This window comes from Physcomitrium patens, chromosome 21 (genome assembly GCF_059467195.1).
Source record: "Physcomitrium patens ecotype Gransden chromosome 21, ASM5946719v1, whole genome shotgun sequence".
NCBI lineage: Eukaryota > Viridiplantae > Streptophyta > Bryopsida > Funariales > Funariaceae > Physcomitrium > Physcomitrium patens.
The window spans coordinates 9,674,893-9,684,757 of record NC_143430.1 but is presented as its reverse complement, the minus strand read 5'-3'; the positions used below and the strand labels follow the sequence as shown (position 1 = coordinate 9,684,757).

The window sequence follows — 9,865 nt, the reverse complement described above, 5'->3', positions numbered from 1 at the left end:
GGTGTGTGTCAAGCAAACACATGCATCACTCACCAGAATGGGTCCTTGGGTTCTGTATGGAACTGCTCTTTCTTTACTCTACTGGGGAGTCTGAGGGGAGCTAAGGGCTTTGCAATTCTCTCTGCCTGCCCAATGTAAGCAGCCTTTTCCATTAGATTGAGTAGACCATGGAGTTTGAGAGCATGAGAGAGAGAGAGGGAGTTTTGAAGGAGAAGATATCTGTCATTCACTCTGTGGGGACTAGAGACCACAACTATTGGCAATGGGGGAGGGATCACTTTCAAAAGCTGGTGGTTGCAGGATTTGATTCCTGCAAACCCTTGTTAAGCATGACCATGCCTGCACCTACCCATAGAGCCTCTAAGAATACTACAAAAAAAAAAAAAAAAAAAACAAAAAAACAAAACAAAACAAAACCAAATCTCACCATCAGTAGCAGCAGGGCTCCACTCTCATGTTACACCACCTTACCAGACACAACACCAAAAAGCTAAAACGGGAAAAAGGAAAGTTGTGTATGCATGCAAATATATGGATTCAGATTTGAGTTTGGATTTGGAGAGGGCCCATAGGGAGTGGGTGAGATGGAGTCAGGATTATGAGTTTTGTTTACAACTTGGCCAAGTGTAGAAGTGGGTGCGAGTGTTGGAAATCAGGGTGGGGATGGGGGCCAGAAAGGGGGGATGAAAGTAGCAGCCCCCTTGGAGCGACAGGTTGCCAGTCCGTGACCACTTTCAGATCCAGTGAGACCGTCACACGTTTGCATGCCATGGAGAGTGACGGAAGTGAATGGCGAAGGGGGTCACAGGGGAATAACACGGAAACACGAAAGGAAGGGGGTGTTACACACACCTCCCCCCCCCCCCTCAGCCCCACTTCTATATTTAGGAGGAGCGAGTGTGGGGGAAGGAAGAGCAGTAAGTAATGTACCAGAACACCGAGCCCGGGGATGCCGATATCGAATGGTGCAGCGTGGGGCTGTGACCCCTCACGGCCTGCCACTTTGTTTGGCATTGTGGGGATGTGATGCGAATTGCTGTATGTTGCCAGAGTACGGCCTCTGGCGCTGGAGGAGCATGGACAGCTGATGGCAAGTGATGGGAGTTGCGGGCGGGGGCAGTATAAGGACGGGAGGAAGCCATAGTGGCGGGGTTTGGAACATTTGCGCGGGCCGGTTGGAAGGGGGCGGGGGCGGGGGCGGGGTTTGGGGTTGGGCGGGTGGTGCGCGTCGCGGGCTCGTGTGGGGGATGTGGAAGGTGAGGCTCGAGTGCAGACACTATTCAAGTGTGGGCGGGGGGAGCGGGAGTGACAGAAGAGAGTGAGCACGGTTGCGCCTGTACGAGGATAACGTACTTGCTCAAGTGTGCTCACTCTCTTCATGTCGCGCCTCTCCCTCGTCGTTGTGACGTCATTTGTGATGAGAGGGTGGGGAGGGGGGTGTGTGAGGGAGGAGGAGGGGAGGTGAAGGGTGTGGTGAGCATGTGGGGGAAGTTGATGGTGATAAGTAGGTGTGGAATGTTACAAGTGTGATTAAAAAATCGTGCGCAGCATATGTGACAAGTATGAAGGTGACGGGTAACATCAATACACAGTGCCGGCACATGATGTGTAACGGTTGCTGGAGAACGTGCGCGTGATCGACTGCAGCAAAAGCTATCGCAGAGAATGGTCGGTGCACTGCCTGGTTTGCTTCATGCTTACTTCTTGGGATGTTACGTTTTGCCACGCAGCTCTAGGTCGCACGATATCGTCGAGATTATTACGGAAATGTGTCTTTCGATGCTGCTGAACTTTCAAGGGTGCAACATCACCGATTGTTGGCCTCAGGTGAACCTGTACAATGATGACATCATACAACGCGGAACAAGTGAGAAACGTCCTGCGCCTGTTCGGCGATCGGCGATCTGGTTGTGTTGGGAACACGATTAGTATCTACACGAATGATCCGATCAGCATTTCTATAACTGGAGTTGAAGTTCATGTGCATTCTACTCATTCGCCATGTAAAAAACCTGTGCAAATCGAGATTCTTGTTCCAGCTTGTCCCTCGCCGAACCAGCGAATCATCTTAGTATCTGTGTGACCAAACAGACAGAACGGTGAGTCAGTCGTTGATTGAACATGTTGTGAGATTGTAGAGCAGCTTTTATCAATTCGTATTTCACGGACCGTTAAAGCCAAGCTTCACTGTGTGATTCGGACCTCATGGTTTGAAGCTTACTCTTGCCTTCACATGTCATCTTCATATGTACAGGAGGCACGCAGATTCACCTGAACGGACGGCGTCTAGATTTAATGTTTGCTACATCGGTACTCTGACTTCGGCGTTGGTCAAGGAGTCTCAAACTGAAAACAGAGAATCGAATAATCAATACTCTCTCTCTGCGAATCTAAGACGTAGATGTTCTCGAATCAGTCATCTGGAGTGTTTTTCTGGCAGCAAGAGAGACCTATAGTTGACAGGAATTATTGTCAGGTTATCACCCTTAACACCCTACTTTTAAGGAATGCACAAGAAAGCATGTGTGTTTTGTGATGTAAATTCGGGAAGAATTACAGTACGTATTGGTGCTGCAGAATAAACTTCGTCACATCGTGAGAAGTCTCTAATAGATTATCTCCTTATCTTCAATGGCGTGTCTGATTTTAAAATGATCCTTCGTCTCATCCCTGTAAAGTTGCATGCAGGAGCTGCATTCACTTACCCAAAGATCGTCGATGACATGTCAATCATTGTCGACAAGTTTTGCATGTGACAAAACGTCTTAACCGCTGAAACATGAACATCTAACAGTTCATGTTTCAACTAGCAAGCTGCCAATTTCAATCGCTTGAACTTGATGTTCTAGACGTATTTGTGAAGGAATTTTGTATGGAGTCGTTCAAGAACTGTATGCCGTACCCTCGCCTTCATTCCGGAAGACAGTGCAGATACCCTTGAACGTCGTTGTATATCCTCTACGCGGAACTAATATTTGTTGCAGTATTTGGACTTATTTCAAAGCGTCGTTGTACTTCAAGTATTTCTAAGAGAATTGCAATGACAGGGAGTCCACAAAGGAGCAACTGGGATGTTGCATTCTGCGACAGTTGGAATACTAATCTGTGTGACTATTCCGACTATGGCACATGAAGTCGAGCGGCTGGAATGACTTATTGACGTGAAGCAAGGTTGCTTGTATATGAAATGCTAGTTGAAAGCTAACTCATATATATGAAAGCCTCACTACAAAATGTGTGCGAAGACATGTTGGATAGGATCTGACTCTACCTCAGATCTATATGTAAAGTCCCACAGGCAATCAACTACAAATTAGACAAACATCTACTTCCTGTGAATACTGCTACACTGCTGAAGCGAAAAAGAGCTCAAAGATGCGAAATCTTCCCTATTTTGAGCTTGTACATGTAATTTCCCATCAATTCATGTAAGCGGCAGGGTTCTATTTCCATTCAAGGTATTTGGTGTTGGCGTAAGTTACAGCAAAGTCACGAGTGAAGACTTCATCATGATCTGGTATGGTTAAGTCCGTAAATGACCTGTGCTTTATTCGTAGGCCATCGAATGAAACTTTCGTTTTCGTGAGCATTACATTCGATGAATCACAAATGGGCGTTGAGCCTCATTTGCTTCCTTTGGAAGTGACTCCTTACGATGTTGGTTGAATTGTGGTCTCCTTTGTTGTTGTCAATATAAAACTTGATAGAAGAATTATCAAAGTCTCCGAATCTCTTGCACAGCTAGAAGCCAGAAGAGCAATCTGCTAATTTTCCAAGCCTTATCTGTCTATTTATCAATCACCTGACGGGATCATGAACTCAGTATTTTAACAGTTGGAGTAACCTGGATCAGACCCCCAAGTCGTATTGACTACTGTGAAGTGTTTAATCCATGAAAGATAGTTGGCATGTTCCTCACGTCTAAGTACTTGCTACGTCGCCAATGTCTCAAATCAGTTCATCTTGTCAATCCCCACCTATGGTGGCAACTGCAGAGCATAATCATTTTACTTTGATTTCTGAGTACCTCTACTTTGAGATTGGAAAGCGATGTAAGTGTATCTTTATTTTTGTCAAAATTACCAAAATAGGTATCATCAGAAGAATTCTCAGTTGAGTTGTATGCAATGTGCAGGGTAATGTAGATCGGATCAACTTGAAAAAAGTACTCAACGATTAACGGAGTCTACAACTTGTATGTTGCGCAAATTCAGGATCATAATGATCAAAATGCTGGTACGCATTGAAGTGAGTCTAGTTGCTTTGTTCAGCACCGTAATGTTCTACCACCGGTTTTGCTGCTGTGAGACTTTCTTCAGTTGTTTCTATTTCATTTCCTTTTGCCAAGCACTACTGCGGACCCATTCCAGTTTCTGAAGAGGTTAATACCGTCTAATTCTTGTGAAGTCTTCTCGCTGATCCTCACTGTGTTAAAGTTCATACCTTTTCGGTTACTGTTCCGACTCGACTGTTCGGTTAAGTCTATGTTAAGATATAGTGAATCATGTCGGTTACTATAATCTCATGCAGCCATAAATTCATTTATGACTATGAAAATACGTAAGTCGTTCTGGAACGGTTTGAGTCTCATTCCTAAGGCAACAGCGGCCGCTGCAGTCTCATGTGATTCATTATGGAAGCATCAAAATAATTGAAAGATATGAGTCAGTTCTATGCTGACATGAAGCCTCGAGAGATCACGTCACAATCTTCAGTTATGACATCGATGAAATGTACATCTAGAAAAAACATTCTTCAGGTCTTTGCAGAACTTGTCATGCCGATGGCTGCACAGGAGCCACAAGGACATTCTGCACTAAAAAACTTCCTGCATTTGAGGATGACCTTGTCAAGCTAACTTTTGATCTTATGGCGCTGTGGTGGACCAACCTTTGAGTACGTAATCCTCTAAGCTGTAACCAGGTATACCCTCCTAGACAGTTGCTGCAACTTTGAGCGATGCGGTGTGTCCGTCACGGTTTTCTTGCATGTAGTTTGACGTTAGCATGAAAAGGCAGATTGTTAACATCTCAATTACTATCTGTAAGCTGAAATACATTTACTCATGTCGTCAATGTACAGGACACTTAGGTTGAACCTGTTTACCTTCATGGAGCATGGACAGATTATTTAGGGATTGTACTGGCATTCTGGTGAGAAGGTACGTTTGTCAGCCATCTATAGTTGAGATTCCCATGAAAAATATTTGGTCATTACAAGACCAGTCCTCTCCTATTCACTTGGGTATATGAGTTAAAATAATGTGTTTCTCCTACAACTTGCTAAGTTATTTTTGCTGTAAACATACTGTAAACAAATCTCTGGTTAAATTGAGCAATTTCACTGGTTTTGAGAATGCATCAGTTTCAAAATCAGGAAACGTTAGCACAAATCTATAATGGTTTAACAATTACTCTAAAGTCGTAGCTTGAAAGCAAAGTTTATCTCCGAAATTTAGATGAGGGACACCAAAATTTTTAACCTTCCAGTTTTATTACTTCCGCATGTTACTCTCAACAACTTAAGAGAGACCACAACCTGGGAAATGTATCAATACCAGGAAATGAGGAAAGTATGGGATTAGGATCCAGTTGTTGGAAATTTGAACTATTTGGGTACAAGTATGCAACCAAATTGTGCGCCAAATCATTCTTCTCATTGCGATGGAAATACCGGGGACAGATTAGTGGGAATTAAAATTACTTGATATGCGACATTTTTCCTCATAATCTCTATCCATTGAACTCAATGTTGAAGAGATTGATTTTTATTTTTCTTATTTATTTGTTTATTTTGGGTGTGTTTTTGACCAAGAAAAATGCATGAGTGATTTGATGTTCCTTGTGGCAGGTCAGCTGTAGTACAAGTGAGCTGAAATAAAGCTTAATTTATCAAATCGTCATGAAAATATGAAGAAAAATCAGTTGGTAATTTCTCAGGGGTTGGTTGCTATCAGAAATAGGTGGCAACTTTAAGGGCTCTAGCAAGAGAAAAGAAGAGTCATAGTTTGCTGTAGTTCACTGTAGGTGCCCCTTGACCTTGTTGGCTTTATCTTTTCCTTTCTTGCATCTGGAAAATGCCCTGAAACCCCACTCCTTTCTGCAACCCTGAACTTGCTCACATGTCAGGTGTTCCATTTGGTTTTGAAAGGTGAGAGGGTGGAGGTCTCTTGTGTTTGGATGGTTTGCTTGCACTGAAGGATGAGGTTTCCAGGCCAACAAGCCTCTCATTGGGTGCCAGCATGTCTGCCCAAAAGTCTCAACCTCCATTGCAGAGAATTAGGATTCTAATTATTTCTTGTTCGTACCATTCCCATGCTTAATAAAGACTTCATATTCTGTGTTGAGGATTGGTGCTCTCTAAGACAACTTGCTAGGGCAATGTGGATTCACCAAGTATCTTCAAGAGCTACAATACTCAGGGTGAGTATTCTGTTGGGGACATGAAGTTTGGATGGAAAATTTGGAGGTTTTGATGTAATTAAAAGATGAAATACTGGATTTTATGGAGTAAAGTTTTTTGTGTGTTGATTGCTCAGGGTCAGCAGCATGTTCATCAAAGTCAATAGCTCTTATCTTGGTGTTTTCTATTGTACAGGGAATGGACTAGAGTCAGTAGAATAGTCAAGGGATTAGACTTCCACCTGGTTGTGTTGGATTGCAACAAGGTGAAAGGATGATGAGACCAGGACAAAGTCACTTGCTCCCTAACCATACAGTACTCACATGTATGAGTACTCACATGAATGAATGACAAGAAAATGTATCCATTACTTGCCCCTATTACACCGGGTAAGGTACAAGAACACTAGCAAAGTGTATAGAAAGTTATCTATGTAGGACTGCCAAATATTTGAACCCACAATTCTTTTGATATTTGAACTTCAAGATAACTTAATTGACTTAAATTTAGGGGAATGTTAAAGTGACCCAAAATTTTACTAAAGCAACCGACTTATCTAGACCATCATTGCACCTCTTTATTCCCAACTTCTATTCTCGAAGTTCCTAATCCCATTCTCATTGCACATCATTGCACCTCTTTATTCCCAACTTCTATTCTCGAAGTTCCTAATCCCATTCTCATTGCACATCATTGCACCTCTTTATTCCCAACTTCTATTCTCGAAGTTCCTAGCCCCATTTTCATTGCACATCATTGCACTTCTTTATTCCCAACTTCTATTCTCTAAGTTTCTAGCCCTATTCTCATTGCACATCATTGCACCTATTTATTCCCAACTTCTATTCTCCAAGTTCCTAGCCCCATTCTCATTGTACATCTCTTATCTCGATCTCTCCAATCCCATTCTTTATCCATGTCCCAATCTCTTGTTTTGATCCCCCTCTCTAATCCTCAATAAACATTTGTGGATTGTTTCTCAATAACATACTTGAATCTTATGAAAGATATCAAGGTTTAATCTTTGAAATACATTATTACATTCAAAGTATTTGAAGTAGTGGCCTCATCCCACTATTTTGGATATTAGGATTATGATAAGTTGGTAGGTTGCTTTTTGTTTTGAAAATTGAATGGCTTGTCAAATATCTTTGAGAAATCTCCAACAAGGCTTGTGAGATGGAATTATTAAAGTTTTAACTTTGCCCTATTTCTAGATATGATTGATTGAAAATCCTAGAAATTGGAACTCGGATCCAATATTAACTATTTGGATCTTAAGAGCTAGTTGAGAAAAGATTCACTTAGTGGAATATGGAGGTGGGATCAAAAGATTTTAGATTTTTGTAAGAAATTTTGTATTCTTTGTCAATTATATTATACTTTAGCTTTAATTATGCACATAAATTATAATAAGGCTTTCTTGCTCGGCAACAAAGAAAACACTCTTGTGTTCATTGAAAAATAGCTCCAGTATTGTAATCTCACAAAGTTTCAAATTAAATGCTATGATATATTGAAAGGCAACCTTAAAAGACCTAGATATTTTGATTGAAATTTGACCTCTTAGAACATAGGTCTTTGAGGCATAAATATGCTCCAAAGTCCACCATCGTCACGTCCAAATTGGTTTTGACTTATATCATTGTCTCTCACAAATTACTTCCCTCCCTCCACTTCTCTCTAGTTTTTGTGTTTCTACTCATTGAGTTTGAATTTATTAAGTATAAGTTGACTAATTTTCCTATAGCAAAGAAAAATATAAGTGAAAATTGACATTAAAAAGGCATCATACTTCAATTATGCAAGCAAAATTTTCAAAGGTCAACCCAACCTTAACTTGCAATCTTGAAGCATGCTCACCAAAGAAAAGCTACTACAATTATTACAAGATTTTTCAAAGGTCTTGGACTAGCTTATTGAATATGCATTTCTATTCTTTCTTAGCAAAAATCATCACTTATTGTAAACTCCTATATAACATATAAATTCCTGATCAGTGTGATATAAGCTAAGTAAGCTAAGTAACTATGTTGATAAGATTTGTTTAATACACAAGAATCTATATACCAACCTTCTATGATGTTTCAAAAACTAGTCTATTTTGAAGCTCTTCCTAAACCTCCCATATAGAAAGCATGTTGTTGAAAAATAATCTACAAATATTTACTTGGAACTACAAAAAGGGGGCAAGAATGAGAAACTAGAATATAGATAGGAAACAAGATTGAGGAGATCGGGACAAGAAATGGACAATGAAAATGAGACTAGGAACTTAAGAAATATGAGTTGAAAACAAAAAGGTATAATGATAGTTTAGATAGGTGGGTTGCCTTAGTAAAATTTTAGATCATTTTAACATTCTTCTAAATTTATGTAGAATTTTAGATTTTAGTAAAGAAATTCAAAATAGTTGTAGAGATATAAAAGATTGAATCTTGTATTTTTATTTATTAAGATTATATTTATTTTAAAATTATTTTATACTTTGCACTTTACAGCAAATAAATAAAATATCTTATTGTATTTAAAATTAACACACTTAATATTTATCTTATCAAAAATAAAACTCTCCAAATTTTTCCAAAATTTAGTAAATTAAAAAGATAGTCTCCAAGTTTTATGTATTATAAACAAATATAGTATAACATTGGAATTTTAAAGCTTTTTTTAAAAAAAATTTATGGTGATAAAGAATTGTATAATTTTAAATGAAAGACACCAAATATATAGATATCTATTTTATTTAAAAGAACCACAAAAAGAATTTAATAAAATTATTTTAAAGAAAATATTAATTATATATATATATAATTTATAAAAAAGTAGGATATAAGATCAACTAGTAGCAAAATAATATATTCAAATAGAAATATTAATTCTAATACTCAAGATTACTTCAATTTTTATTTTGTTTATAATAATTAATAAATATAATTTAAAATTAGATTATATAGATGTTATTATTATTATTATTATTCTATATATAATTTTATAAAAAAAATTTAAAAAAATATATTTTTATATATAATAAGTTTAAGGTTTTAAAAAATCTAAAAAATAATCTTAAATTTAGGATAAAAAAATTATTATATGGATTAAAACAAAGTCATAAGCCATGATATGCATAAATTTAATACCTTCAAGATGAAACAATGATATACTTGCAATAATTTTAATTGTTGTATATATTTCAAACAACTACCAAAGAATGGTTTTGTAACTATTTTATATGTGAGTTATGCATAATTAAAATGTCAGTTGTGGTAAAAACATAATTTGGTACTGATAATTTAGAAATGGAGCTACATAATGAAATTAATATAGAATATCCAAAGCTTACTAATAGAATTTAAAAATCTCATTAATTCATTTTAATTAATATATTTGTTAAAAACATAATATATTAATATTTTTTTTAGAGATGAATATGTTAAGTTATAGAATTTATTTGAAGATATAA

At 38.2% G+C, this 9,865-nt stretch overlaps 1 long non-coding RNA gene across 4 annotated transcripts; it reads left to right on the top strand.

Annotated features, from left to right (window-relative positions):
• Positions 1-1,259: 1,259 nt before the first annotated feature.
• Positions 1,260-6,946, top strand: LOC112273906 (uncharacterized). Of its 4 annotated transcripts, none has more exons than XR_002967242.3 (8): positions 1,264-2,099; positions 2,255-2,476; positions 2,689-3,517; positions 4,136-4,236; positions 4,760-4,923; positions 5,083-5,161; positions 5,851-6,422; positions 6,598-6,945. It is a non-coding gene; the product is annotated as an uncharacterized LOC112273906 (long non-coding RNA). The 4 variants fall into 4 exon arrangements; XR_016499775.1 differs by having other exon boundaries at positions 1,267-1,668; positions 1,828-2,099; positions 4,136-4,923; positions 6,598-6,943; XR_016499774.1 differs by having other exon boundaries at positions 1,260-2,099; positions 2,679-3,517; positions 4,136-4,923; positions 6,598-6,946.
• Positions 6,947-9,865: the final 2,919 nt, after the last annotated feature.